The 24,130-nt window shown below is 44.9% G+C and overlaps 2 long non-coding RNA genes across 3 annotated transcripts in view; one reads left to right on the top strand and one right to left on the bottom strand.

Annotated features, from left to right (window-relative positions):
• Positions 1-1,884: 1,884 nt before the first annotated feature.
• LOC310847533 overlaps positions 1,885-24,130 on the bottom strand; it is a 28,709-nt gene continuing 6,463 nt past the window's right edge. Inside the window, exons 3-4 of the long non-coding RNA XR_014565869.1 lie at positions 6,147-6,358; positions 1,885-2,017 (exon numbers count right to left, since the gene is read on the bottom strand). This is a non-coding gene — a long non-coding RNA (uncharacterized lncRNA). The remainder of the gene's footprint in view (positions 2,018-6,146; positions 6,359-24,130) is intronic.
• Positions 4,853-16,270, top strand: LOC310847535. 2 transcript variants are annotated; one of them, XR_014565871.1, is made up of 3 exons: positions 4,853-4,938; positions 10,985-11,135; positions 16,187-16,270. It is a non-coding gene; the product is annotated as an uncharacterized lncRNA (long non-coding RNA). The 2 variants fall into 2 exon arrangements; XR_014565872.1 differs by having other exon boundaries at positions 4,853-4,948.

Below are 24,130 nucleotides of genomic sequence, written 5' to 3'. Positions count from 1 at the left end.
ACGAAATAAATATATGAGTGTGTCTTGTGCAACACAGCAGACAGCTATGCTCTTTCAGGCCATCTCCAGCTCTCTGGATAATCAACAACACTAATTTGTCTCTAGTCTAATTGTGGTAATGGTATGATGATTTGTTACGGCTGCCTAAATGTTTCACATACACAGTGCCATTTGCTTCAGTGGAATGTTTTCTCTCTGGCCATGCTGAAAGGAAGGCTGTTTGCTTATGGACGATGTTGTCGTGCCACTCCTTGGTGTGTGGAGTGCCGCAGGGCGCAATCCTCTCCCCGATGCTTTTTAACATCTTTATGTGCCCCCTTGCACAGATTGTCCAGAGCTTTGGGCTGGGCTGTCACCAATATGCTGATGACACTCAGCTCTATCTGCTGATGGATGGCCACACCAACTCGGCCCTGGGCACACTGACCAGATGCTTGGAAGCTGTGGCTGGATGGTTTCGTGGGAGCCGATTGAAACAAAATCCTTCAAAGACAAGGTCCTCTGGCTGGGTCAGGATGATGTGGGGATGAGGGACCAACTCCCTTCTCTTGCAGGGGCCCAATTAGTGTCATTGCCTTCCGTTAAGAGTTTGGGTGTAATCCTTGACGCCTCCCTTTCCATGGAGGCACAGGTTACAGCAACAGCCAAGGCGTCATTTTTCCACCTTCGCCACATCAAGCAGTTGGTCCCTTACCTTTCCCGCCCCGACCTGGCCACAGTGATCCATGCGACGGTCACCTCCAGACTTGACTACTGTAATTCGCTCTATGCGGGGCTGCCCTTAAAGCTGTCTCAGAAACTCCAGCGGGTGCAGAATGCTGCAGCGAGGCTCCTCACGGGGTCTCTGCCATGGAAGCATATTCACACAGTGCTTTTGCAGCTGCACTGGCTCCTGGTAGAGTACAGGGTCAGATTTAAGGTCTGCTTTTGACCTCTAAAGCCCTTCACGGCCTAGGACCCTCATACCTACAGGACCGCCTCTCCCGGTATGCCCCAGGGAGGACCTTTAAGGTCCATAAATAGCAACACCCTAGTGGTCCCAGGCCCTAAGGAAGTTAGATTAGCCTCAACCAGAGCCAGGGCTTTTTCAACACTGGCTCTGGCCTGGTGGAACACTCTGCCTCATGAGACCAGGGCCCTGCAGGATCTGATTTCTTTCCGCAGGGCCTGTAAGACAGAATTGTTCTGCCTGGACTTTGGCTTGGAGTCAATTTGATTCCCTCCCATTCATTCTTTTCCCCCTTTCTCCTCCTGTGATGAGGCTGCATTTTAATGTTTTTAAAGTTTTAATGTTGTATTCTTGTTTTTAAGTTGTACTCATTCAACTTGTTTTTATTATTGGTTGTTAGCCACCCTGAGCCCAGCCTTGGCTGGGGAGGGTGAGGTATAAATAAAATTTATTATTATTATTATTATTGACACCTTGTCCTTCCCTTGCTTATTGAAAAGACCAACCTAATTCCCCATAGGCTGTGCCCCCAAATAGATCTTTCTAAACTTGGAAGGCAATGGCATAGCCGTCATGAAAGAAAGCAAAACAACAGTCTCTCAGAGAGAATTTGAATAAATGCCTTCAGCGGGACAATTGCAGGTTGTGGATTCCGGAATACTTCCTCCATGTACAGGCTATTCACATTTTCCTATCTGCCTGAATTGAACCATTCTTTAACATAAGTTGTAGTCTTCTTTCCATTATCAACCCCCTCCCCTTGTTGGTTGGGAAAGCAGATGTATATTGTGTTCATGAATCTGCATCTGGATAGATAAAAACAATAGCATTGACATCAAGCCCACCAGCCTCCCAGGCTGTCCAAGCAATCTTTGTGTTGCACAAAGTTAGCCTCTTGCAGCTGCCAGGTTTTCACACCCTGAATTATGAATGTCCTCCTCTGAATATGGTTTATTTCCTGGGATATGGTACCCTGGGATATTATGCAAGCTCTTTTCCAGCTTTTCTGTGGACTAAAGCCAGGGTTTAGCGTACACAAGACAGTGTGAGCCAGGTCATTTCTTCCTGCTGAAGAAAAAGAAGGGGAAAGAAAGTCCTTAAAATATTCAAAGATGTTTGCAAGTGCTTTGCAATTTTTTTTTTTTAAATTGATTTTACAAGTCTGAAATTATAATATTTATAGATTCCTCCGAATCTCTGGACTTCCCACCTTCCCCTCCATGGGTCCTATTGTTAACCTTTTCAACTGCATATTATTCAATAGTCCATTTTTTTATATCACTCCATTATCTCCACAGTACTAGCTACATTACAAGTGTTATTGCAATCCTGCTAATGTTTTCATCTGCAAGAAAAGCTATATACCCCCCCCCCCCATTCTTTGCTAAAGTTTTGGTCTTCTTGGTTGCTGAGTTTTCTGGTCAATTTTGTTCTTTGCAATCTCCAGTCTGTAAATTAATAGAATTATATTAAAGACATTTGTGGTTTTACCTTTACCCTTATGTAATATAACCTGGTTATGGCAATTGTTTTTTCTTATAGTACTTTGCCCGTTCCACCTATTATGATGGAATTATGATGGCAATGCCTCTCTAAACACCCACCTGATGCCACTTCTCTCAAACCATAACTCCATGCCACCTCTTCCACTGAAGCCTTTGCCTTAATCTTGTTTCAAACACAAACTTTAATTTGTACCCTTTCTACCCTTTCCATTTCCCCCCAGTTGGTCTCTGCCTGTCAAAATTTAGATTGTAAGCTCCCTGGAGACAACAAGTCTCTAGAGAGCTGTTGTTTAGAAGCTCCAGACTGGAGTGGTCTTCTACTTTTGGAAGAAGCTCCTCTGGTGGACAGACAGGACTGGCAGTCTCAGGCAGGACCTGTCTGGCTTGCAGTTAGCAGATCCTCAAGCTGTTGATGCCAAAGTTATTTCTCCCTGCTTTTTGGTTTCCTGCTGTTTGCTTTCCCTCTTCTCCTTTCCCTAACTAGGGAATGGAACAATTCTAACCTGGTTTGGGGCTAAGAAACAAGAGCATTGTTTTAGGCTTCTCAGCTTAGATTTCCACCCCCACCCCCCTACACTGATGAACTGAACGAACTAGGGTTAGCTGCAGGCCATCTTAAGCATATCCGGCACCATGGAGCAAAGATCCCTCCAGTCCCCCTCCTCCGTTTCCCAGAGTTGTCGACCTGTTTTGAGGGGGGGGACTCCAAAGTTGTTGACCTTTTTTAGGAAAGGCTGCTCCCGCCCTCTCTCGCTGCTGCCCCATGCTGCTCCTGCATTGGCCCCCACGGCAGAATCATGGTGTGGGTCGGAGCAGGCGGGCACGATGGGGGCGGCACGGGGGGGGGGCAGACGGGGGTCTTGTCCAGGCAGGAACAGGCGAAGCGAGCTGGGCCGTCTGCGTTGCCACAGCAGAGAAGTGCGCTCACTCAGCCGCAGTCTCGCCATCCTTGCTTGGGGAGGAAGGGGGGGGGGGAGGAGAGAGCGTGACTGGGAGGGGATCGGGCAGGGGAAGGAAATTTGGTTTGTGTGAAGGAGTGTAGAGGTGGTGGGGGTAACAGGAAGAGGCAGGCTCCGTGTAAGGCGGTGGAGAAGCAGGGGAAGGAAGGAGGGGCACTGGGGGCAGCAGTTGCAGCGTGTAGCCTTGAGCGCGGGGATCTTTTGAGGTAGAGTGGACGGGGAGCAGTGGTAGAGTCATGTTTATTATGCGCAGGGCTTGGGATGCAAGCACACACCACGCAGCCAAGGAGGTGGTGTGTTGCGGAGCCAGCGGAGAGAGCTCCGGACTGTGGGAAAGCATCCAGAGCCTTCCCACCTCCAACAGGTGCTTGAGGTGTGCAGGCACCAAGTCCGCGCTCTGCCTCACTTACCTCCCTGCTCTCCCCTCCCTGGACTCTCCCCCTGGAGCCCTGCACTGCTTGGTTCCCTGGCTCGCCACACCACTATGCCCAATGGTAAAGATGTCCCTGGTTACCTGGGACAAACAGATAGACTCCATAAGGAAGAGCAGCATGCCCATGCTTCAGGAACATCAAGTGCTTCCCAGCAGACCCCTGGACTGGAGCTCTTCCTTACCTTGTGGGGGGAAAAGCTAGCCCAAGCAGTTGGACACACTTCAGGTCTGCCACAGCAGAGCTGAGTCTTCTTCTCCCCACCCAATTTTGGACTGGGAGTAGAGACAAGGTCTGAAGGACACCAAGTCAGGAAAGCATCTTTGCCACCAAAGGGTCAGCTCTGTCCCACCAATAGTGCCTCACCAATGCGCCTTGCCTTTTGCAGCCACAACAGAGTCAGAGACCCTGTGTAGACCAGCTCTCTCCCCTTAGGCAGTGAGTCATGTCAGTTCCTTGCAGTGCCAACTTGAAAAAATATATGGTGGGGGCCCAGATAAGCCCTGCCCCACATAACTGGTCACGTGATACAGTGCACACACCCCCCCCCATTTGAATGGGAATGCCCATCAACTTTGTGGGGGCCCGGCCCCCTCAAATATGGGGGGCCAAATCCCACACGGCCTCTAGGAGTTGGCTCCTATGGTTCCTTGCTTGGGGGAACATCTCTTCTTCTGAACTTTATGTGCCTAGGAGAGGGAGTCCATATAAAGTTCCTGCCATGGACCAGAAATGGAATAGACCAGGAAAATCATTGTAAAAGGGCTACCCCAATGACATCCTGAGAGGAAAAGATATAAGAAATGTAATATGAGTAAGTCACTGCTATACAATCTGCAGTGGCAAATTCATAGGACACAAAAGCATTGGTCTCACCCTCTTTCTGAATTACATCATAATGAGGAATTATCTGGCTCTAGGGCCAGAAAGAAAGAAAATGAAGTGACCTCATAGTCACCATCGCCTTCTGTCTCTTGGCAACGGGGGGGGGGGGAGCACACTCCTTTCTCACAGGTCTGGCGCTGACTCAGAATCTGACTAGACCTCTTTCCCTGAGCAGGAGCTATCAGAAAAGGAAGGTAGAAAGGTCACAGGTCAAGAAAGGTTTTTCTCTCCCAATTTATTTCTTCCTCAAGGTTCTCAGGGTTCTAGAACTGCAGGAACAATATGAGGATGCTGGCAGATGGAAGGCATCTAAAGAGGCCAACCAGGGCCATCTTACTCATAGGTGCTAGGGGTGTGGGGCACCCAGGCGCCGGGCTCTCAGGGGTGCTAGGCTGAGAGTCTGGGGCCAAGATTTGGAGTCCAGGGATTGGGAGAGTCAACAGCCGCTGCCAAGTGGAACAGAGCCTGGTGGAGCACTGCAGCTCTTCTGCTCTGACCTCCTGCATGCCTGGGATTGGCGGGCTGTCAAGAGGCCCGCCCAGTGCATGCTGCTCACATGAGCCTCAGACTCGACTGTTGTTTTGCTGGGCTCTGCTTGCCCCCCCCGTCCCCCCCAGCACCCGGCCCCAGCCTTGCTCTGCTGCCGCCTCGTGTTCCTCTGTTGCTGCTGAGGCAGCCAGCCAGGCCAGCTCTGCCGTGCACTTTGGGCAACTTGGGGGGGGGGAGTGTGCCAGGTGGACCTTTGCACCCTGGCACCGCATAAGCTTAAGATGGCTGGCCCTGAAGAAAGAAAGGTTGAAAAATAAGTGAAAACAAATGGCGAGGATTTGCTGAATTAATAATTTGAATTGGGATACAAAAACGGGAGGTATGAGGAGGTCTGGGAAGTAAGTTAAAAGAAAATAAGTGAATGGAATTTTATGTGTTTTTAAATTGTTTTAGTTTTGTATTTTTTGTATTTTTGTTATATTTTGTTTTTTCTTTTTGTATAATCTTTGAAACGTCAATATATATATAGGATTTTGACATTTTCTCTCATCCTCCCTCCTGCTGTACTTGACAGAGTAATCCAAAAGGAATAGGGCACACCTGTCAGAAGTTGGGCACCTTATTGTATCACCTCCGTATTTTACACTGTGAACCAAGAATTGGGGGGGGGGGGTGGAGTCAGCTGGCAGTTTGCATCAGTGGGATGCTTCGTTTGGTAGATGAATTAATCAGCTACAAAGTCATTCCCAGGGTTAGGGAAATAGTCTAGAAAATGTGTAGGTATTATTTGTTCTAATGGGTAATGAATCAAACTGCAAAGCCTCCCCTGCTTAAAAATGGTTTAACTTGTTGCCTTGCTAAAAAGTAAAAATACAGATTGGGGTTTTTTGGGGGAGGGGGAGTGATGGTCTGAGCTATTGTGACTCACCTCACACCTAGGTGCTCTGCCACTCAACCCAAGGAGCCAGTAAATGTCCAAAAGTTCAACGTGCTTTGTAGTGGAGGCAACCAAGGATGGGGAGGAGATATCTGCTTTGTTGCAGTGGCAAGAACTGTTGTTTAGTTGTTGTTGTTGTTGCCTTCCTTTCCCCTCATGGTTCAAGCTGCAGCCTATGCTGTCACACCATGCCATTCCTTTTTCTGTTGAAACATACTGAATAAGTACAGCTGGCCATTTGAAATGATAGCAGAGGAGCTTCCCAACAGGTGAGGCATTGTAGCAAACCAGACGTCATACTATTTTCACACAAGGGGCATGTTATCTATCCATTGTTTTCCTGCGTGCATTGCAGGAAAGAAAATGTGTTCATGATTGAGCTGCAAACCAGCTCTGAGTTGGTTTTGTCTTTGCCTTTGTAACACAACCACCTGCAGACATACCACAGGATCATACGCCCACTAGGAGTTGAATTAGTTTCTCCATGAGAGTTGTCACAGCTGGAACCAAACTGAAGAGAAAGAAAGCCTCTGCCTGACGCAGAAAGAAAAACTTCCTAAATAAATAACAGTAGGATTTAGGTGCTACCTCAAGGGACAGATGCGAAGGAACAAATAAGTCAACATTCTGTTTTAGATGCTTGGTAATAGGTCACTTCCCTGCTGCTCAGCTTATTGTAAACACTTCACATATCAGATGATGTATTCCCTCCGTGATTCTCTTGGAGCTGGTTTGATCCTCTTTGAGTCACTCAGCAATAGCACATCTGTAGCAGGCAAAGGCCTCCCCAAAGCAATTGCTCTTACTGCAGCACGAAGCTGATATGACTTTGCTAAACTCAAAAAGCCTTTTTGAGATTAGAATTAAGGTGGGTGCTGTCTGCACACACATAACGGAATAAGACTGGCTGTGGTAGGAAAGCTTCAAACAAGCTGAAACAAATTTTGAATTTTTGGACAGACTGGTTTGATGAGCTCAAGCCACTTGTATTATTTCATATTTTAGCAGCATCGAGGAGGCTCTCCCATCTTTGATAGTTTTATGGGGTTCATTTTAATTAATTTATGTTTTCTTCTTTTTCTTCTTGCTTCATTCTCAAATGCCTTCGCTTGCCTTCCTCCTATGGTCAATATATGCATCCCCACTGCTGAGGCAATGAGGAGGCAATCCTTCTCTTCTCAACTGATCTCTGCACAACACAGACTAGAAATGTCATTTTTGAGGCCTTCCGATTGCCAAAAGAAATTGGCAGTTTTCACTGGGGAAAGGGGAGAGGATGTTTACAAGAAGTATCCTGTCTGTCCCTTACAAAATCTATTTGTAACTAGCATGTCATTTGGGTAGTTCACATCTTCTTGAAATGTTGCTACAACAATTAAAAACTAAAAAACAGATATGCTTACTCCAGAACAATGTTTTTTTTTCATATACTCTTTAGCACATCCTCATTCTTTTAATAATTTTTGGTCTGATTGTCCCCTTATGAATGCTGTGAGTCTTACCAGATTTATATATTCACAAAATTTAATTTGCCGTTCTTTCATTGATGGAATTTTTCTCCCTTTCCAATTTATTGCTATAAGCATCCTGGCAGCTGTTGTCGCATAGAGGAATACTTTCCTTTGATTGTCAGGAATATCGTTTGTGATTATATATAAAAGGAATGCCTCCTGTTTTTTACTAAAAGATATTTTAAACATATTTTTGATTTCTTCATATATTTCATTCCAAAATTGTTTAATAGATCGACATTCCCACCACATAGGAACATTGTTCCTATTTCTTTCTTGCATCTCCAATAGGTATTTGATTTTAATTTGTAAATTTTAGCCAATTTTACCGGAATTAAGTACCATTGGTACACCATTTTTATCAAATTTTCTCTGATTGTGTAACATGCTGTAAATTTAATATCAAGTTAAATATTGGTATGTAATGAATGCTGCTGTGCAGGGTTAAAGAAAGAGAAAAATGGTGTAAAAAGTATAAAAGTAGAAGTAATCTACATTAGACACAACAACTTAGAAAGAGTAAAAATTTTGAAGTCTTAAAACAAAGGAAGTCAATATGTGTATATGTATGTAATGACTAGATTAGAATGATGATATGGTTTTATTTGTAGATGTATATTTTTTGTTCTTTGTTCTTTTTTGTTCTTTTTCCTTTTCTTTTTCTTGTTTGTACTGTTTAATTTGGGATTCAATGTTTGTAATTTTGTTGTAATTTTGCACTGGAAATTTTTAAAAAAACAGTTAAAACAGATTACAATCTCAGGATTGAAACTTGTTCATGTCTTATCCACATATAGGACAACTGAGTGTTGACTGAGGTGGGTGGCTTTGATGCCATGTTTTTAGGTCCATGCCTGGTGCCAGCTCCACTTCTTGTGTGGATTCCACTATGCATTGTCCACACTTGCCTGTAAGGAAACTTCAGTCTGTGATCTCTGGCTCCTGTGTTGGATAGTCAAAGGATGGGTGACACCTAAAGTGATTGGTGTCCGAATCATGTGGGATCGACACATGAGCAGAAGCTCACACCACATTTCCCCCTCTTACATACAGCTGTGCACAATCTGCATTTGTTCTAGGTAAAGGTAAAGGTAAAGGGATCCCTGACCATTAGGTCCAGTCGTGGCTGACTCTGGGGTTGCAGTGCTCATCTCGCTTTATTGGCTGAGGGAGCTGGTGTACAGCTTCCGGGTGACATGGCCAGCATGACTAAGCCGCTTCTGGCAAACCAGAGCAGCGCACGGAAATGCTGTTTACCTTCCTGCTGGAGCGGTACCTATTTATCTACTTACACTTTGATGTGCTTTCGAACTGCTAGGTTGGCAGGAGCAGGGACCGAGCAACGGGAGCTCACCCCGTCACGGGGATTCAAACCACTGACCTTCTGATCGGCAAGTCCTAGGCTCTGTGGTTTAACCCACAGCGCCACCCGTGGAAGTGTTAAAAAAGAAAGATAAAGGACCCCTGAATGGTTAAGTTCAGTCAAAGGCAACTTTGGGGTTGCGGTACTCATCTCACTTTTAGGCTGAGGTGTTTGTCCACAGACAGCTTTCCCGGTCATGTGGCCAGCATGATTGAACCACTTCTGGCACAACAGAACAAACACTGTGACAGAAACCAAAGTGCAGTGGTACATATTTATCTGCTTGTACTGGCATGCTTTCAAACTGCTAGGTTGGCAGGAGCTGGGACAGAGCAACGGGAGCTCAACCTGTCATGGGGATTTGAACCACCAACCTTCCAATCGGCAAGCGCAAGTGGCTCAGTGGCTTAGACCACAGCGCCATCCGCACCCCTTTTACATGTAGAACAATACATTTACAGCATAGGGTGTGTCAGTTCAAAGAGGAATAAAACTAAAATCAAGGTCCTTTGGCCCTAATCAGTATGGACAATGGTTAGAGAAGATGGGAGTTGTAGTCCAGCAGTATCTAAACAGCACTACATTGTCTATCTTTGCTAAAGGCTAATGGCACAGAGTGCTGGCCTAGGACTATGGAGATCTGGGTTCAAATCCTGACTCAGACATAAAACTTTCTGGGCCATCAGTCTCTCAGCCTAACTTACTGCACAAGGTTTCTGTGAAACAACCATGTATTCTGCCCTGAGCTGCTTGGAAGGAGGCAAGAGAGAAATTCAACAAACACCAGTATGTTAATAATAATAATAATAATAATAATAATAATATCTTTATTGTCATTGCCCCCTCTCAGGGACAACGAAATTACTTGGCTGCTCCATACACCCAGATAGGGCACTCCACTTAAAATCAGAACAACTATAAAAACACTAATTAAAACAATATAATATAATACAGCAAGGAAGATTAGATGACTTCAAAGTCCAGGTTTCCCATTCAGGGCCGAGATCGCTCTGGAGAAGAAGCTGTTCTTGAGACGGCTCGTTCTTGTCATCATCGTCCTGTATCTCCGTCCCGACGGCAGGAGCTCGAAGAGACAGTGACCAGGATGTGATGGATCTTTTACTATGTCCAGTGCCTTCCTATGGCACCTTGTGGCATAAATCTGCTCTAAGATGGAGAGGGGGCAGCCAACAATGCTCTCTGCTGCCTTAACAACTCTGCACAACCCCATCCTGTCCTGGGTAGTACAGCTTCCGTACCACACACATAAGCCATAAGTGAGCACGCTCTCAATGGCACAGTGATAGAAGGCAAGCAGCAGTTTCTGCGGAAGATGGTTGTCATGGCTTCCTCAAACTATCCTGTGAATTGTTGTATGAAGCAGCTGCTATGAATATGCTGACAGAAATATAATTTTGCAGTTTGCTGGGGAAAGAGAAACAACTGCAAAAAGTAACTTCTGGTGTACATAATTGGTATGTCTACAGTAAACGAAGGTTTTAAAAATATACTAGCATCACAATGCAATATGATCTGGGACTTTGTTTTGATCCCAGTGGTTTCATTTAGCTTGAATGCATGCAGAATTCGAAAATAAACACTCTCCCTCTCTTGTCAGTGGCATTCTAAGGACTTTGACATTTAGTCAAGGTGACCACAAGTAGCTAACTTTTTCTCCCTCTCTTCATTTAACAAAATCGATAATGCAAATCGCAATGTCTTAGAAATACCAGGGCGAGGGTCAGCTTTATAGAAAATTCACTTTAACTTGCATCATTGCATCTTATTACAGAGAGAGGGTAGGGGGAAGTCACTAGTTTAATTAATGCCTATGCTATGTGGTGCTGAAGGGACAGCTTATACAGGCAGCCTGCCAGTGGGGGCTTTTATTTTGCTTCGTTAATAAAGGGGAACAAATGGTCTAATTTGAAGCTTGCCTACTTGTCTTTTGTTAGGTGCCAAGCTGTCAATGTGAACACATGCAAGCATGGAAAGGGATTTTGACGCTCAGCAGCTACCTCATGCTTCGGTGGTCATAACTGATAACTTGGTTGTAGCGCAGAACAAGTCCAGTTATTTTACATATAACATACATCAAAGCCCAGGGTAAGTGCGAGGTTTTTTTTTGGGGGGGGGGAGGTTCTTCCTTCCTTCTCCTCTTGTTCTTCTCATTCCAGCCTGGATATAAGTTTCAGAAATTAATTCAGGAAAGCAACAATGTGAGGAAGCGGAGCAGAAAAAAGCCCACCTGAGTCTTTGGGATGGGTGATGCATTTAAATGTGGATAAAGACTCTCCTCCCTGAAAGAGAGGGGAGTGGTTGTGGACGGGAGCCCGAGCACCGCTCCTAGCAGGGGGCGTTGCCCCCTGCCTCCAGCTCACCTGGCTGGCACTCACGCCCCCCCCCCCCCCGTGGCCATCCAACCAGGTGCCATGGGGGGGGCGTGTCCAGCAGCCTTTATGCTGCAGTGCCAGCCTCTCCCCGGCCTCATTTCTCTTTGTCGTCCTGTGCGAGTCACCCACCCTCCATTCCCTTTGAGTTAGGGCTTAGGTCATTGGCCTTGCTATGGACCTTAGGTTGGTCGCCCCGGTTGCCCGGGGGGCCTGGTAGGAGTTTTTCCATTTGGCATTAGGCTTTTTGGTTTTTTCGCCTACCTCGTAGCAATCGTCACAACTTTTTGGTGGTATTGGTGGGTAGGTTAGGCATTGGAATAATGTGTTGTGGTGTGTCAAAGTGCTAGGTGTGGCCATAGCCTATGCCTTCAATTTCTAGGGGTATTCCGTTAATGGAATCTGGCGGTCGTGTATTCCGTCCGAAGCCTGCTTGGCGGGAGGCCATGGCACGACCCTCGGTGACATCAGGGGTGAGCCTATAGTTGGATTAGCATCAACAGGTGATGAACCCCTGGTGAATAAACCCACTTGTTTCGCGATCCAATGCCTAAGCCAATACCTTTTCATTGCTGTAATCAATAAAGTTGTAGCCTTTTCTAGCCCATTAACCTTATATCACGTGTCCCTGTGTCTTCATTTTACTTCACGGGGGTCGGGTCCTCAAACCACAAACACATGCCTGCAAGGCAAATGTAGCCCCTCTGAGATCAACCCCTGCAAAACTCTGAGCTGATGCCTCCCCAAGGATAAATGAAAGCAGTGGGGATTTTCAGGAAGAGGTATCAGTGGACAGGAAGGCATAGAGGATGAACAGTTTATTGACCCAAGAACAGACACCAACAATGGGAAACATTTTAATAAAAAATCAGAGGAGCCTCTAAGACCTTCTGAAATAGCAGGCCTAAGAAACTGCCCAGGTCAGGTAGCCCTCAAACTACCAGGTCCTTATCGCTAAAGGAGTATCAACCAATTACAAGCTCTGCCATTACAGGGGAGAGAAGGAGAGGAAGATAGGGAGTCTCACCAATGCATCACCTCTTTCCCATGTTCCTGCCATTTCAACAGTTTTAGAGCCGTGAGACCTTTAGTGTTGCGTGGCGAGTTCCCGCCCCCCACCAGGATAAATAAAGACACGAGACACCATAATTAAGGTTAATTGGGCGAATTAGGCCACAACTTTATTGAATTCAGGAATGAGAGGCATTGGCTTAGGCATTGGTCCTATCGACTATCCGGCTCCAGCCCATTTGCTGGAGACACGGGGAAGGGTTAACCTTATATTGGGGGAGACTCCCGCGAGGCACGTTGGCTAGGAGCTCCCCCGGGTCACCGCTCTGGGGCGTGCCTTTGGCCCACACCTCCATAGGCTTCGGACAGGGCCACGCCCCCCGGAGTCCTTTAACGGACCACCCTTCGCTCACTGGGGGGAGGTGATGGCGTTCCTCCCCCCGCTCACATCCTCTTAACCCCTTCTTACCAATGCCTACCGCCAATGCCGAAAAGTTGTGACGAGTTGCTACGAGGTAGGCGAAAAACCAAAAGGCTACAAATTGCCAATTGGGAAAAATTCCTACCATGCCCCTTGCGGCGACAGACCGAAGTCCATAGCAAAGTCAAAGACCTACCTAAAGCATACCTAAAGGGAGGGAGGGTGGGAAAACGTGAGGGCTAGCCGGCGAAAAGAGGGCAAGCCCCCTCTGCACCGGCCCTAAATAGGGCAGACCTGGCCGGGATTCCCCTGTTCTCGCGGGGGCTGAAACCAGCCCCCGCTCACGTGGGGGTGGGCGTGAAGCCCGCAACCCCACCTCCTGGGCAGGCCGGAAGTGGCTTTCTGGGACAGCCCTTGTGACTCACAGAATTGTAAGGAAATTCTAAACTGCCATGTGAGTCTGTCAGAAAAACAGAATCCTCTTTCATGAGAGAAATTGGAGGCTACGTTTTTGGCCCAGTGCAACACCCAAGATCACCATTGCCATACAATCAGTGAGAAGGAGGGGGAAATGCCTTGATGCAATGAAATCCATACTGGGCTTAGTGGGGGGGTGATTTTTATTATTATTATTATTATTATTATTATTATTATTATTATTATTATTATTTGTATACCGCCGTATACCCACAGGTCTCAGGGCAGTTAAAACAAAAAATCACAATATAAAAACACAAAATGCATAATAATAAATAAATGAAATGGAAAACAAAAACAACCAAGTAACCTCCCCCCCCCCCAACACATTTTAAAATGGCACTAGGTGTCAATCAGCCAAAGACCTGGTTAAAGAGGAAGACCTTTGCCAGGTGCCTAATGTCAGGAGCTCATCCTACACTCGAATAGGACCCTGGTAGAGACACATACACGACTGGCATGTTCTCTCCCTCCTGGTCATTTGTTCGGGAGCTTCAAAAGCTTTCTTCTGCCTGAACAACACAGTGACTGATGCCAACAGACACTGGCACACTTAGGGATCCGCAGAGTAAACACACACGGAGCACTGCAGCGTGGCTCCCTCTCTCTCTAGCATCAGACAGCAAAGAGAAAAAGAACAAAGGACAATAGTCCCACTTCACAGAACACAGTAACACGAACATCCTGTCTCCGTCACTTCCCACTCTGTGGAGTCAAAACATATAGCATCATGTGATAGACAACAACCCCATGACTGCATTCATGGAGCAGGAATTCTAACACCTAAACTTGTATAATGAAGACTTCAGCTGAACCTCCCTAAAAGGAGCTGGTAGCAACCTGACTTCCTGAATTATGATCAGAAGTGCTTCCTTAGCCAAACCCACAGGCTTCACACTTTAAGCCATTAGGTTATATAACTAAACTAAATGATAGCATTCATTTTCATGTCCCCTTCATACTGGGGGAATCTCACCCCCCCTTCCCCATTTTTCAGATGATATATATCCATAGGGAAGTGTGTTATATGGATTTTGTGTTAAGTCGTTTTCTATTCCGCCATCAATCCTCAAAATTATAGTCACACTGACTTTGCCTCAACTGTGTATTCCCCGGTGTTCCCTTCATCTGATGCATTTTAAAAGAATAAAGTCTTGTTCATTTTGTGTGAGAGAGGGAGAGGTGGAACAAAAAGGAAAACAACTTCATGTGAACAGTGTTGTTCTACTTGACCTTCAGTTTCCAATAATAGTTCGTAATACAAAGTATTTCCTCAGAACAGCTGTTGTGGATATGCTTCTGTGCCTCCCCGGGTTTAATGGCTTTTTAATAGGTAGAATTGTTTGAAGCATTCTGCCGTTGAAAAATATTTCTCACTTCTTAAATAAAGGAGAGTGTCTTATTGACTTTTAAAAAATCACACTATTTTTATGCATTGGAGCAGCTGGAACAGCTAAGTAGATCTACAGGCAGCAATTCTATGCAGACTTCCTTGGAGTAAATCTGATTCCCTTTTTTACCTCATTGGGATCAGGCTGTTAGGGCACATTCACACAGAATGTTTTGATTAATGGATGGCAGGAAAATCAAGTGTGGGAATTTGCATGTGTGAATGAGAAACATCACCTTGAATCAGTTCAAAAGTTCTGTACTTGTCAGATTATTGGTGGTGCAGCATGCATCAGGTCCCTCCTCAACTGTTATAGTACTGAGGAAATTTTTGTGACCGGCTTTTGGACTTGCTCAATGTTCTAGAATAGCTGTGTCTGTATTCTTTATTATTCTTTATTAAACTTATTAGTTGCTTATCGCCTGAAGGTTAAGTCCAGTCAAAGGCGACTATGGGGTTGTGGCGCTCATCTCGCTTTTAGGCCAAGATGTCCACAGACAGCTTTCCAGGTCATGTGGCCAGCAGGACTAAACCACTTCTGGCGCAACGGGACACCATGATGGAAACCAGAGTGCACAGAAACACTGTTTACCTTCCCGCCGCAGCGGTACCTATTTATCTACTTCCGCTGGTGTGCTTTCAAACTTCTAGGTTGGCAGGAGCTGGGACAGAGCAACGGGAGCTCACTCCGTCACAGGGATTCGAACCGCCAACCTTCTGATTGGCAAGCCCATGAGGCTCAGTGGTTTAGACCACAGCACCACCCACATTATGTACCATGGGGGGGGGGAGAAGGGAAACCATATAATACATTAATATTTCGTATAAGCTAACATCTGGGGGTGGGGGGCATACCAGCCATATAAATGCCAGTGAGCAACAAAAACTCAACCGCCCCGCCCCCCACCCCAATTAAAAAAATCACTCACATTGAACCAACATTTTGCCCCATTTAACCTGTCCATCCCATCCAGAAGTCTGGTGTCAAGGCCAGCTCTTACAAATCAGTGGAAGGTGGATTGGCAAAGATTGACTCAATCCGTCTTCTGCTCCCTTGGATCAAAAAGCCTTCTGTCCACAGAGGCGCACCAACTGTGTGCTCTGTTTGCAACACAGTTCCAACACTTATTTTAAGTTCTTTTCTTTTATAACCCTGGAGTCCAAGACTCAGGAACCACTGCTCAAGTCTTTGCTAGGGATAGGAAAGGAAGAAGCATTCATTGTCTGCACTTTTTGCAGCCGACTGATCCAATTTGACAATTCCAAACTTGCTTGCAGATTGGAACTCAGCGCCTGATCAGATTTCACACATCTCTGGAATTTGCAAAGTAGTGTGCAACAAGTGTGCACAAAAATGTGCATTTTATGGTTAAAATGTGTATCTTCTGGGGAAATGCACTGCAAAGCACTGAAAAAATAGGATTGGTCTCAATAACTTTATGCATTATTACTGCTTATGTATTTTTAGAAACCGCCCTGGGAGCACAATGGCATGATGGATGTTCTACAGATTGGAGGAATAAACAGACAAATCTGCTTTATATTTTGGAAATTTGTTGTTGTTAAGATATCATTACTAAATATTGCATGAAAGTTCCTGAGATAAAGGGCCAGGTTTTCATCTATGTTTGAATAAAATTGGATGCCATTTTGCATCAAGACAGTGGACTAAATTTTCCAGAGTCACATTTTTTTGTTTCTTAGAATTCCCAAGCAAAGATGAGTATGAGGCTGTTAATAAATAAATAACAGGAGATGAAAAACATTTCATCCAACAATTTGAGACATACCAGACAAAAGAGAATCAGTTTGCTTCTAACTGAACTGTTTCTGGAGGTGCAATAGAAGCAAGGCGACAACTGACTTATCCCAGGAGCAGGACGAACATTTTATAAAGGTACAAAACACAAAGTTGAGTCTCACATCATCATTGTCAAGATGACTGGAAAATTAGTAGTCTGAACCAAACCAAAATGCTAATTTTCATCTGCTTTAGAAAGATTAATTTTTGTGTGAGAGAAAGCTATGGAAGAATGCTTTGCTTAAACACATTCACCCATTTTCCCCCTACCGAAACCTAAACAAATATCAAAAATCCATAGCTGTGCTTTCAAATAGATTCTGTAATAAAGTTGAATCAATACTACACATGGCTAGGAAATATAACCAAATAACAATGACAAACATGCAATTTCTAATCCTATTTAAACACACTTTGAATTACTAATCTGGTACAAGTTATAGTATGTAACAGACATTTTAGCAAGGGAAAGGTGAAATTTTTCTCCTTAAGTGATGGAAATTTTACCCCTGTATCCCTAATATTCAAGGGAAGGCTTTGTTATATTAATAATGCTTAGGCTTTCCTTCCACGTAAATTATTTCTCAGAAAGCTAACAAATAAAAAATTAGTGAGACTTAACACCATGTTGCTGTGTATCCCCATCTTTAAGAGGAGTTCTCCAATTTTACAGGAGTCTTATAAACTGTTCAGGCCTCTTTGGAGGGAAGGGATTGCAGGATGAAGGATAAAGGTAATCGATTCCTCCCCACCCCCACCCCAAGGGCTGTCTGATCAATTTGTAGCTACATAGCCAAGGGATTTGAGGAGAGTACCCCTAGAACCAGGCAAAGGGCCTTCTCGGTAGTGGCGCCCTCCCATCAGATATCAATGACATAAACAACTATTTGACTTTTAGAAGACATCTGAAGGCAGCCCTGTTTGGGGAAGTTTTTAATGTGTGATGTTTTATTCTGTTTTTAATCTGTTGGCAGCCACCCAGAGTGGCTGGGGGAAACCAGTCGGATGGGTGGGTTATAAATAATAAATTATTATTATTTATTATTTATTATTATTAGCTGAGGATATGTTTGCCCCATTTATGGGCAGGGGTGAATTTGTCAAACCCCTCCTTGCCCAGAAAAAAAAGTACAGGCAGTATTTTCCTATGGGAGAATGTTATGGCCTGAGGGCAATTTTGCTCAATGAGGAAAGGTGGTGATAGACTATTTAAATCTGTTCTGCCCTGAATTCTCCCTTCTTAATCAGCAACAACCCTCTCGTCCTTTTTCAATGTGGGCCTACAAGCTAGTCTTCTGCTTTCCAGGGGCTGAGTAGATATATTTTTGGGAGACTCTAATTTGCTCTGGGTCTTCTCTTTTTCACCTACTTCACACTGTTGAGTGATGTTGCCTGTTGGAGTGACGTTCCTTCAATTTGGGTAATTGGCATATAGTCTGGACAGGTGAGAAGATTTCAGAAAGGATGGCAGTCTTGGGTTGTGGGCATCTTTTAGTCACTGTTGTCAGGCATGGCCTGTGGGTACTGGGGACCTTTTGACCTGATGGGCACATTGGAGTGAACTTTGGTCAACAAGGCCATATGCATAAATTAAGATACTTTGGAGTTAAGGAACAGCAGAAAGAGGGGGAAGGAAGTTGAGTTTTGAAATGTTAAAATGACTGTAAAATTAATGAAATGTATAAAATTAAAAATCGTAAATAATAAAAAAGGAATGTCCTCCTGGACATTTTGGTCCTCCAGGAAGAAAGCCACAAGTGGGGTGCCACAGGGTTATGTCCTGGGCGCATTGCTGTTCAATGGCTTTACAAATGACTTGGATGAAGGAGCTGAGGGATGCTCATCAAATTTTCAGATTACACCAAACTGGGAGGGGTAGCTAAGAGCTGTTTGTCAGTCGAACAGACTCCCATGAGAGGTGGTGGGCTTTCCATCCTCAGAGGTTGGCTGGCCATCTGTCAGGGATGCTTTCACTGAGATTCCTGCATTGCAGGGGGTTGGACTAGATGACCCTTGGGTCCCTTCCAGATGTACGATTCTAGATGCATCTAACCTAACTTATTTCAAAAGGTTGTTATGGGAATTAAATGAGGAGGGGGAAGAGAACCATATATGCCATCTTGAACTCCTTGGACAGAAAGTTGGGCAAAAAAAAATGTAATAAAAGAGCTTGATAGAAGAGGTGCCTTAGCTGCAAGTTTCCTGGCAGCAGCATCACTGCAGCTTACCGGAAGAGGGGTAAGGTGGGGGGGGGGGGCAGCCAGCACCAGTGGCGTAGCGTGGGTTGTCAGCACCCGGGCCAAGTAATTTCCGCCCCCTAACCCGTGGATTTGCACCCCCTAACCCCAACCCCCAGATGTTGCACCCAGTGCGGCCGCCCCCCCTGCACACCCCACGCTATGCCACTGGCCAGCACTGTGCAGATGAATGCTGACAGGAATGCCCTGCCTCTCTCTTTTTTATATATATTTCATTTATGATTTTCAGTTTTATTGAAACCATGCATCGAAAAGCAACTGCAGTCTCTGTTGTGCCTCATTCCTTTTTTATTTTTTTATGATTTTCAATTTTATACATTTCAATAATTTTACAATCATCTTAACATTTCAAAACTTGACTTCCTTCCCTCTCTTTCTGCAATTCCCTAAATTTGTTTTTTTATATTTTCTGCATATCCAAATTAACTTTATTTGCTCATTTACTCAGCTACTTTAAATACCCTTATAAAACTGCAGGTTATTACAATAATTCTGCCAATCTTCTTATCTGTTTACAGTTTATTTCTAAATATTCAATAAACCATTTACATACATGAATAAATTTCTATACAATTTAGGTAAAAGAAAATCTTCTGGGTTTTTTAAAAATAAAAGTTATTTTGTACATCCTTTTCAATTCATTATATATCATTTCCCAGTAAGCTTTAACCTTACTGCAAGACCACCACATATGATAAAAAGAACCTTCTTTCTCTTTACACTTCCAAAGTTTTTTGATTTTGATTTATACATTTTTGCCATTTACTCGGTATTAGGTACCATTGATATAACATTTTCATATAATTTTCTTTCATGCTGTAAGTTTTATATCCATATTCCACAATCGTTCCCATGCTCCCATATCTATAACCAGTATCTATTGCCCATTGTATCCTTGAGGATTTTACTTGCTAATCCTTGGTCTCCCATTCCAATAATATCTTACACATTTTAGACAGCACTTTTACATTACATTCCAACAGATCTCCCTCCAGTTGTGATATTTGTTCCCCAAACCCTCGTATCATATCTTTCTTAAATACTTGGTTCAAATGATGATATGGTATCCATGTTGTAAAATTGCCTGATAATTCCTTAAATTATTTTAATTGATACTTTCCTCTCTCATTTTAATAAGAAATATCTAAAAAGTTTGTTATCTTGATTCCCCCCCCCCCCCCCCCGGTAAGATTTGCCATTTCTGAATATTCCACAAGTTTTTGTATCCATTCTTCTTTCGCTGGGACTTCTTCCTCTTCTTTCCATTAACATGACAAAAGACTAGCATATTTGTAATACAACCTTTATTAGAATAGAAGAAAAAATATTTAATTGGGGAAGGGGGAACTGGGCCTTGGTGGGGAGAGCTCAGCTTGAGCTGCTGGCCTCACTGTTGCCGCTGCCTGGAACAGAAAAGAACAGAAAAGATTCTTAATATTTTCATTTATTATTACTGCAAGGATCTCCAAGTGGCCCACATTATTCTCTCTTCCTCATCCAATCCCTAAACTCTTCTTAAATCAGGGAGCTGCCTCCCCCCCCCCCCAGCCAGCCAGATTCTCTCTGGCCTCCCTGTTCTTCGTGAACAAAGATCAACACTCACCACTGGTGGCATCCATCCCCTGGTTCCTTGCTCTCACATAAATAGTTCTTAATTTTATCCTCCTCCCATCTATGATGACGCTTTCTTCCCTCATACAGTCCAGGGGATGGATTTTGATCGATTGGCAACAGGAGGCCAGCAGCTCTCTCATCCTGCACAGACTGGAACATCTGGTGGCTTCCATCCCCTGGTCCCTCGGTCTCACATAAATCCTCTGAACTCTGATCTTTCTGCCATTAACCATCACAGTATCCTCCTCCAAACAGTCCAGGGGATGGATTTTGATGGCACGGCAACAGGAGGCCAGCAGCTCTCTCATCCTGTGCAGACAGCGGGATCTAGGGAAGAAAAGGAAGAAGGTCACAAAATGGATTATAGTTATTATGTTGGAATGAAGTTATGTGGTTTTAGCAGAAATGTTATAAAGGATTAAGAAAAAAACAGACTGTTAATTGGTGAAAGGAGGGAAAGTAAAGTTACATTATATTAAGATAAATTACAGGACAAAAATTGGAAAAGATGGAAAGGATTTGCTGAAATAGCTAACCGAACTAGAATATAAAAAAGGGAGGTGTGAGGAGGTCAAGGAAACAAGCAAATGAAAGATAAGTTATGGGAAAGCGTGTTCTCCAATAAATGAGAGCACGTGTTGCGGTGTGGGCCACCGGGCCAGACCTCTTGTTGCCAGGCAGGTTAATAGTTTTTGCCTGGCATTGTGATTGGATAACTGGGTTGCTGGGGCAAATTGTATGTTGCAAATTGGGTGGGTGGGACCATGGTCTTTAAATATTGGTGCACTCTGGTTTCTCTTTCTCTTTGCAGAGTGCATCGGATCAGGAGCAATCTTCTCATTGTCTGGTTACATTTCTTTATTTTCCCCCTTCTATTTAATCCTCTCTAGTCCCTTAATTAATTTAATTTCCCTTTTTTTCCTGTTTGATTTCTCACCCCACCCCTTTCCCTGCCCTGTGGGAAGAATCTCCCTGTATCTGTGAGCGCTGCCTATGCGTAATCCTCCTGGGCTTGCCTTTCCCAATAGGGAGAGAGCCCCCATTAGGGGCTTTCTTTTGAAAAGAGGTTTTTCCCCCCATTTTTGCCTGTTTAATTGTGGGGCTAGTCAGGGCTGTTCCCAGCTTAGCTAGAATCACTTCGTTTATAGTATCCCCAAAGGTTGGCTTTATTTTGGGTGCATGCAGAGCTGTTGGCTGAGTTTTAATTTAGCCTTGGGTGGGAGCACTATATTGAGTTCCTTTAATACAGTGGTGCCTCGCAAGACGAAATTAATTTCGTTCCGCAAGTTTTTTCGTCTTGCGAGTTTTTCGTCTTGCGAAGCATGGTTTCCCATAGGAATGCATTGAAAATCAATCAATGCGTTCCTATGGAAACCGCCTTCAGACCAGGTCCGGGGACAGTCTGTCTCCCGACCTCTTCTGAAGGCTGGGGGGGGGACAAGGGCTTTTCTTCCCACCCCCAGCATTTTAAAAAACCCCGGGACAGCAGAGGACTTATCCGCTGTCCCAGGGTTTTTTAAAATGCTGGCGGGCGGCAGCACTGCTGCCCGCCAGCATTTTAAGATCCAGGACCTCTTCTTAAGGCTGGCGGGGGGCAAAGGTTTTTGCTCCCCCCCCGTCTGCCTTCAAAAGCCGTCCGGGATAGCGGGAAGCGCTTCCCTGCTATCCCGGACCGCTTTTAAAATGCTGGCGGTGGGGAGCAAAGCCTTTCGGCCCCCGCCGGCCTTCCTGGACCTCTTCTGAAGGCCGGAGGGGGGGGGAAGGCTTTGCTCCCCACCGCCAGCATTTAAAAGAGGTCCCCGGAGATTTCCCTATGGGCTTTCTTCTTGCGAAGCAAGCCCATAGGGAAATTCGTCTTGCGAAGCAACTCGCAAACGGAAAACCCTTTCGTCTTGCGGGTTTTCCGTCTTGCGGGGCACCACTGTATTGCAATGAGACAAAAAAGGCAGAGAGCAGAAGCATGGAGGCCTTCACGGCCTGCACATATCATTCAAGCCTAAGCCTGCTACAGTTAGCAGTACAGTAATTGGGGCTTGCCATGATTTCGTCCAATCCCTGTCATGGGACCAGGGCCGCCCAATCCCTGTCATGGGAATCCTTGTCATAGGATCTGGGCCGGCAAGCTTTCGGGGAGCTGCTGGGGTGAGTGGTGTGGGTCCGACGTTTTGCTCAAATGACCCCCAGTTTGACTTTCTCTTCTACTGGCTACCGATCAGACCTCGGGATGTCAGTTCTGTCCCAGGCGGGGGGACAGATAGTCATAACCAATGTCTAAACAACCACTCACTGATTTTGTATTTTAATAAAGTTGTGGCCAAAATAGTGCCCAAAAACCAAAACTAAATTACGTGTTATGTGTGAAGTTATTTGAGGGGTGGCCTGGGGACCTACACACGCAAGGTTTGTTGTGTTTTTTAATTGTTTTATTTTTCTGTTTTTTTTTCTTTTTCCTTTTTCCTTTTTCCTTATTGTGATGTGTTGGTTTGTTTTTGTTTAATATGGTGTTTTCTATTTTTTTTCTTTTTGTAACCTTTAAAACATTAATAAATATTATTATTATTTTATATATATATATATATATATATATATATATATATATATATATATGCTTTCGTAGATTTTCACGGGTACAGGAATGCAGGTTTTGGTGTCCTCGGGTGTCTTCCCGTGTAAAAGTTGGGGTGTCTAGGCGACGTTTCGACGAGGTCTCACTCGTCATCTTCAGGCTGGTGCTTTCGGCTTCTTGTTACTGGAACAGAGCGGGATCTCAATGTTTGAGTTCCTATAAATACTGTAGAGGGGGTGTGGTGTCTAGCCTTGCGAACATTGCGAACATTGGAGGCTAGACACCACACCCCCTCTACAGTAGGCTTCTGGCGAACCAGAGCAGCGCACGGAAATGCTGTTTACCTTCCCGCTGGAGTGGTACCTATTTATCTACTTACACTTTGACGTGCTTTCGAACTGCTAGGTTGGCAGGAGCAGGGACCGAGCAACGGGAGTTCACCCCGTCACGGGGATTCGAACTGCCAACCTTCCAATCGGCAAGCCCTAGGCTCTGTGGTTTAGACCACAGCGCCCTTTCCAGCCTCAGGAGGAGTACAGGGAGCAATCATGCAACACATTCATGCGCTGCAGCCAATACACTAACATGTCGCGACACACAGTTGGGAAAGCTCTGCTCTAACCACTACACAACACAGCTCTCTTGATCCAAAGAAAGAAACATAAGAACAGCATTCTCTCTATTGTTGTTAGGTGGATCAATTGAACCAAGTGGTAGCAAGGAAAATAGAACATGTACAAACACCCCCACGCCCACACACACCCCACAGACCTGGAAACAAAGGATGGAGGGGGGAAGAGTGCATTTTTTTGCCAGCGGGGGGAGGGGGATCAGCTTTGTTGAGTGACCTAGCAAAGTCTCTCCGTTTCTGAGTGCACAGCTGAGTGGATATGATTTCCGCACTGCACACACTTCCGCAAGGCACTCTCCTGCAAATGGGATGCTGCTGCAGCTCAGAAGATGCCCTTATCTCGAAAAGCCAAAAGTGTAGAATACAACAAGGCAGAGGAAGAAGAGGAACAACTTCAGAACGATGTGGCTAAGTGTCAGAGGCAGCCACAATAAAAGGGGGGGGGGGAGAGAGAGGCAAGGCAGTTGTGATGGAGACTGAAAAGGAACATTGGCAAATCCGACTTTCTCTTTCACACGTAGCAGAATAGCTTTGAAAAAAGC

Source organism: Podarcis gaigeae (assembly GCF_964106915.1).
Source record: "Podarcis gaigeae genome assembly, chromosome: 6".
In the NCBI taxonomy this organism is placed as follows: domain Eukaryota; kingdom Metazoa; phylum Chordata; class Lepidosauria; order Squamata; family Lacertidae; genus Podarcis; species Podarcis gaigeae.
This window is presented reverse-complemented; position numbering and strand designations above follow the sequence as displayed.